Genomic DNA, 6,298 nt, shown 5'->3' with positions numbered 1-6,298 from the left:
GAAATTTGGATGATTTCTCCATGATGAGTTATAGGTGTTTCCATAAGGTTCACCCATGTAATTAACCTCTGCCATGGCAGGGTTCTCAGGATCATAAGCTTCTTCAGAAGCTGCCTCTCTAGTACTGTTGGATGCATGTTGCCATCCATTCAGATTTTGAGAGATCATGTTGACCTGTTGAGTTAACACTTTGTTCTGAGCCAATATGGCATTCAGAGCATCAATTTCAATAACTCCTTTCTTTTGAGGTATCCCATTATTCACGGAATTCCTCTCAGAAGTGTACATGAATTGGTTGTTTGCAACCATGTCAATGAGTTCTTGAGCCTCTTCAGGCGTTTTCTTCAGGTGAATAGATCCACCTGCAGAATGGTCCAATGACATTTTCGAAAATTCAGAGAGACCATAATAGAATATATCTAATATGGTCCATTCTGAAAACATGTCAGATGGACATCTTTTGGTCAGCTTCTTGTATCTTTCCCAAGCTTCATAGAGGGATTCACCATCTTTTTGTTTGAAGGTTTGAACATCCACTCTCAGCTTGCTCAGCTTTTGAGGAGGAAAGAATTTATCCAAGAAGGCAGTGACCAGCTTATCCCATGAGTCCAGGCTATCCTTGGGTTGTGAATCCAACCATACTCTAGCTCTGTCTCTTACAGCAAAAGGGAAAAGCATGAGTCTGTAGACTTCAGGATCTACTCCATTCGTCTTTACAGTCTCACAGATCTGCAAGAACTCAGTTAAAAATTGATAAGGATCTTCAGATGGAAGTCCATAAAACTTGCAGTTTTGTTGCATCAAGGCGACTAGCTGAGGTTTCAGCTCAAAGTTATTGGCTCCAATGGTAGGAATGGAGATGCTTCTTCCATCAAACTTGGACGTTGGCTTTGTGAAGTCACCAAGCATTCTCCTTGCATTATTATTATTATTTTCGGCTGCCATCTCCTTCTCTTGTTCGAAAATTTCTGAAAGGTTGTTTCTGGATTGTTGTAATTTAGCTTCTCTTAATTTTCTCTTCAGAGTCCTTTCAGGTTCTGGATCAATTTCAACAAGAGTGCCTTTATCCTTGTTCCTGCTCATATGAAAGAGAAGAAAACAAGAAAAGAAGAGGAATACTCTATGTCACAGTATAGAGATTCCTTTATGTTAGTAGAAAAAAGAAGGGGTAGAAGAATGAAGAGGGGGGTTCGGATTTTGGATGAAGAGAGGTGAAGAGAAGTGTTAGTAATTAAATAATTAAAAAGAAGAAGAAAAGAGGAGAAATTTCGAAAATAATTTTGAAAGGGGGTTAGTGATTTTCGAAAATTAGAGATAAATTGTAATTAAAATTAAAACATGAAACAATTAGTTAATTAAAAATAATTTTTGAAAAAGAGAGAGATATTTTCGAAAATAGAAGAGGGAGAAGTAGTTAGGTGGTTTTGAAAAAGATAAGAAACAAACAAAAAGTTAGTTAGTTGATTGAAAAAGATTTGAAATCAAAATTGAAAAAGATAAGAAGATATTTAAGTTAGATAAGATATTTTGAAATCAAATTTTGAAAAAGATAAAATTTTTTTGAAAAAGATAAAATAAAAGATAAAAAGATTTAATTCAAAAATTTTAAAATTATTTACTTCACTAACAAGAAACTACAAGATAAGATTCTAGAATTTAAAGATTGAACCTTTCTTAACAAGAAAGTAACAAACTTCAAATTTTTGAACCAATCACATTAATTATTAGTGAATTTTCGAAAATTTGATGTAAAGATAAGGAAAAGATTTTGAAAAAGATTTTTGAAATTTTCGAAAATAAATAGAAAAAATGAAAAAGATATGATTTTTGAAAAAGATTTTTTTAAAAAGATAAGATTTTTAAATTTGAAATTTTGACTTGACTTGTAAGAAACAACTTATTTTGAAAATTTTTGACCAAGTCAACCCAAAATTTCGAAAATTGGAGGGAAATAAGGAAAAGATATTTTTTTTTTGAATTTTTAATGATGAGAGAGAAAAACAACAAAAATACTCAATGCATGAAATTTTTAGATCAAAACCATGAATGCATGCAAGAATGCTATGAATGTCAAGATGAACACCAAGAACACTTTGAAGATCATGATGAACATCAAGAACATAATTTTGAAAAATTTTTGATGCAAAGAAAACATGCAAGACACCAAACTTAGAAATCTTTAATGCATGGACTCTAACAAACAAAAAATGCATATGAAAAACAACAAACAACACAAAACAAGAAATCATCAAGATCAAACAAGAGGACTTATCAAGAACAACTTGAAGATCATGAAGAACACTATGAATGCATGGGATTTTCGAAAAAATGCAAAAAATTTTTAAAGTATGCAATTGACACCAAACTTAAAAATTGACTCAAGACTCAAACAAGAAACACAAAATATTTTTGGATTTTATGATTTTCTAATTTTTTTGTATTTTTTTATTAATTTTTTTCGGAAATAATATTAGGAAAAACGAAAAATAAAAGAAAGATTTTTGAAAAAGATTTTTGAAAAGAAAATTACCTAATCTGAGCAACAAGATGAACCGTTAGTTGTCCATACTCGAACAATCCCCGGCAACGGCGCCAAAAACTTGGTGGACGAAATTGTGATCAATGTTCTAACTATTTTGAGTGAAATCATTATTATGGCACTGGTTGAATTCACAACTCCGTTCAACTAACCAGCAAGTGTACTGGGTCGTCCAAGTAATAAACCTTACGTGAGTAAGGGTCGATCCCACAGAGATTGTTGGTATGAAGCAAGCTATGGTCACCTTGTAAATCTCAGTTAGGCAGATTAAAATTGTTTATGGTTTCGAAAATTAATAAAAAGAAGAAATAATAAAAGGGATAGAACACTTATGCAGATTCATTGGTAGGAATTTCAGATAAGTATATGGAGATACTGTAAGGCTCAAGGACGCCTGCCCTCCTACTGCTTCAACTCAATCCTTCTCACTCCTTTCCATGGCAAGCTGTATGTAGGGCATCACCGTTGTCAGTGGCTACATCCCATCCTCTCAGTAAAAATGGTCCTCTGCGGCTGTCACTCGCATGGCTAATCATCTGTCGGTTCTCAATCAGGTTGGAATAGAATCCATTGATTCTTTTGCGCTTGTCATCACGCCCAGCCTTCAGGAGTTTGAAGCTCGTCACAGTCATTCAATCCCAGAATCCTACTCGAAATACCATAGACAAGGTTTAGACTTTCCGGATCCTCATGAATGCCGCCATCTATCTAGCTTATACCACGAAGATTCTGTTGGGGAATCTAAGAGATACACATTCAAGCTCTGTTGCATGTAGAACGGAAGTGGTTGTCAATCACGTGCGTTCATAAGTGAGAATGATAATGAGGGTTATCTAATCATCACATTCATCATGTTCTTGGGTGCGAATGAATATCTTGGAATAAGAATAAGAGAGAATTGAATAGAAGAAAATAGAACTCCATTAATACTTGAGGTACAGCAGAGCTCCACACCCTTAATCTATGGTGTGCAGAAACTCCACCGTTGAAAATACATAAGTAAAAGGTTCAGGCATGGCCGAATGGCCAGCCCCCTAAAACGTGATCAATAGCCTCTTAGGATGAAGAATAAAACAAAACTGAGACCAAAGATGTAACGTGGTCAAAAGACATCTAATACAATAGTTAAATGTTCTATTTATAATAAACTAGCTCCTAGGGTTTACATGAGTAAGTAATTGATGCATAAATCCACTTCCGGGGCCCACTTGGTGTATGTTTGGGCTGGGCTTGATCAATCCACGAGCTGAGGCTTCTCTTGGAGTTGAACTCCGTGTTATGACGTGTTTTGGGCGTTCAACTCCGGATCATGACGTTTTTCTGGCGTTTAACTCCAGACAGCAGCATGTACTTGGCGTTCAACGCCAAGTTACATCGTCAATTTCCGAATAAAGTATAGACTATTATATATTGCTGGAAAGCCCTAGATGTCTACTTTCCAACGCCATTGAGAGCGCGCCAATTGGAGTTCTGTAGCTCTAGAAAATCCATTTCGAGTGCAGGGAGGTCAGAATCCAACAGCATCAGCAGTCCTTTTGTCAGCCTTTTTCAGAGTTTTGCTCAAATCCCTCAATTTCAGTCAGAATTTACCTGAAATCACAGAAAAACACACAAACTCATAGTAAAGTCCAGAAATGTGAATTTAACATAAAAACTAATGAAAACATCCCTAAAAATAGCTTGAACTTGCTAGAAACTACCTAAAAACAATGCCAAAAAGCGTATAAATTATCCGCTCATCAATTAGCCGTGCTGTGACAGAGTATTTGGACCATTTTCACTGAGAGGATGGGATGTAGCCATCGGCAAGGGTGATGCCTCCAGACGATTAGCCATGCAGTGACAGCGCATAGGACCATTTTCCCGAGAGGATGAAAAGTAGCCATTGACGACGGTGATGCCCTACATACAGCTTGCCATGGAAAGGAGTAAGAAGAATTGGATGAATGTAATAAGAAAGTAGAGATTCAAGAGGAGCACAGCATCCCCATACGCCTATCTTTAAGTTCTAGAATCTTATCTTTTAGTTTCTTGTTAGTAATTAATTTTAATTTAAAAATTAAATCTTTTTCAAACATATCTTATCATATCTTTTATATCTTATCTTTTTCAAAATTTTATCTTTTTCAAAAATTTGATTTTAAAATATCTTATCCAACTTCTTATCTTCTTATCTTTTTAAAATTTGATTTTAATATCTTTTTCAACTAACTATTTGACTTTTTGTTTGTTTCTTATCTTTTTCAAAACCACCTAACTACTTTTCCCTCTCTAATTTTTGAAAATATCTCACCTCTTTTTCAAAAATTCTTTTTGTTCTAAATTTTAATTTTAATTATATCTTATCTTTAATTTTCAAAAATTACTAACCCCTTTTTAAAATTAATTTCGAATTTTCTATCCCTTCTTACTTATTCTATTTAATTATTTAATTACTAACACTTCTCTTCACCTCTCTCCATCTAAATATCCGAACCCACTCTTCTACATTCTTCTCCCCTTTATCCTTCTACTAACATAAAGGAATCTCTATACTGTGACATAGAGGATTCCTCTTCTTTTCTTGTTTTCTTCTCTTTCATATGAGCAGGAACAAGGAAAAAGGCACTCTTGTTGAAATTGATCCAGAACCTGAAAGGAATCTGAAGAGAAAATTAAGAGAAGCTAAGTTACAACAATCTAAAGGTAACCTTTCAGAAATATTAGAGCAAGAGAAGGAGATGGCAGCCGAAAATAATAATAATCCAAGGAGAATGCTTGGTGACTTCACAAAGCCAACGTCCAAATTTGATGGAAGAAGCATCTCCATTCCTACCATTGGAGCCAATAATTTTGAGCTTAAGCCTCAACTAGTTGCTTTAATGCAACAGAACTGCAAGTTTTATGGACTTCCATCTGAAGATTCTTACCCGTTTTTAACTGAGTTCTTGCAGATTTGTGAGACTGTTAAGACGAATGGAGTTCATCCTGAAGTCTACAAACTCATGTTTTTCCCTTTTGCTGTAAGAGACAGAGCTAGAATATGGTTGGATTCACAACCTAAGGATAGCCTGGACTCTTGGGATAAGCTGGTCACAGCCTTCTTGGATAAATTCTTTCCTCCTCAAAAGCTGAGTAAGCTTAGAGTGGATGTTCAGACCTTCAAACAAAAAGATGGTGAATCCCTCTATGAAGCTTGGGAAAGATACAAGCAGTTGACCAAAAGGTGTCCATCTGACATGTTTTCAGAATGGACCATATTAGATATATTCTATTATGGTCTATCTGAGTTTTCGAAAATGTCATTGGACCATTCTGCAGGTGGATCTATTCACCTAAAGAAAACGCCTGAAGAGGCTCAAGAACTCATTGACATGGTTGCAAATAACCAGTTCATGTACACTTCTGAGAGGAATTCCGTGAATAATGGGACACCTCAGAGGAAGGGAGTTCTTGAGATTGATGCTCTGAATGCCATATTGGCTCAGAACAAAGTGTTGACTCAGCAAGTCAACATGATCTCTCAAAGTCTGAATGAATGGCAAAATGCATCCAACAGTACTAAAGAGACAGCTTCTGAAGAAGCTTATGATCCTGAGAACCCTGCAATGGTAAAGGTCAATTACATGGGTGAACCTTATGAAAACACCTATAATTCATCATGGAGAAATCATCCAAATTTCTCATGGAAGGATCAACAAAAGCCTCAACAAGGCTTTAACAATGGTGGACGCAATAGGCTGAGCAATAGCAAGCCTTTTCCATCATCTTCTCAGCAAC

General features: G+C 35.4%; 2 non-coding genes across 2 annotated transcripts; one reads left to right on the top strand and one right to left on the bottom strand.

The window, feature by feature from the left end:
- Window positions 1-442: 442 nt before the first annotated feature.
- LOC130971888 (small nucleolar RNA R71) lies at window positions 443-546 on the top strand. The gene has a single exon (XR_009083092.1). It is a non-coding gene; the product is annotated as a small nucleolar RNA R71 (small nucleolar RNA).
- Window positions 547-5,655: 5,109 nt separating this feature from the next.
- Window positions 5,656-5,759, bottom strand: LOC130971380 (small nucleolar RNA R71). Its single transcript, XR_009082602.1, has one exon. It is a non-coding gene; the product is annotated as a small nucleolar RNA R71 (small nucleolar RNA).
- Between the last annotated feature and the right edge of the window lie 539 nt (window positions 5,760-6,298).

The sequence above is a fragment of the Arachis stenosperma genome, chromosome 3 (genome assembly GCF_014773155.1).
Source record: "Arachis stenosperma cultivar V10309 chromosome 3, arast.V10309.gnm1.PFL2, whole genome shotgun sequence".
NCBI lineage: Eukaryota > Viridiplantae > Streptophyta > Magnoliopsida > Fabales > Fabaceae > Arachis > Arachis stenosperma.
This window is presented reverse-complemented; position numbering and strand designations above follow the sequence as displayed.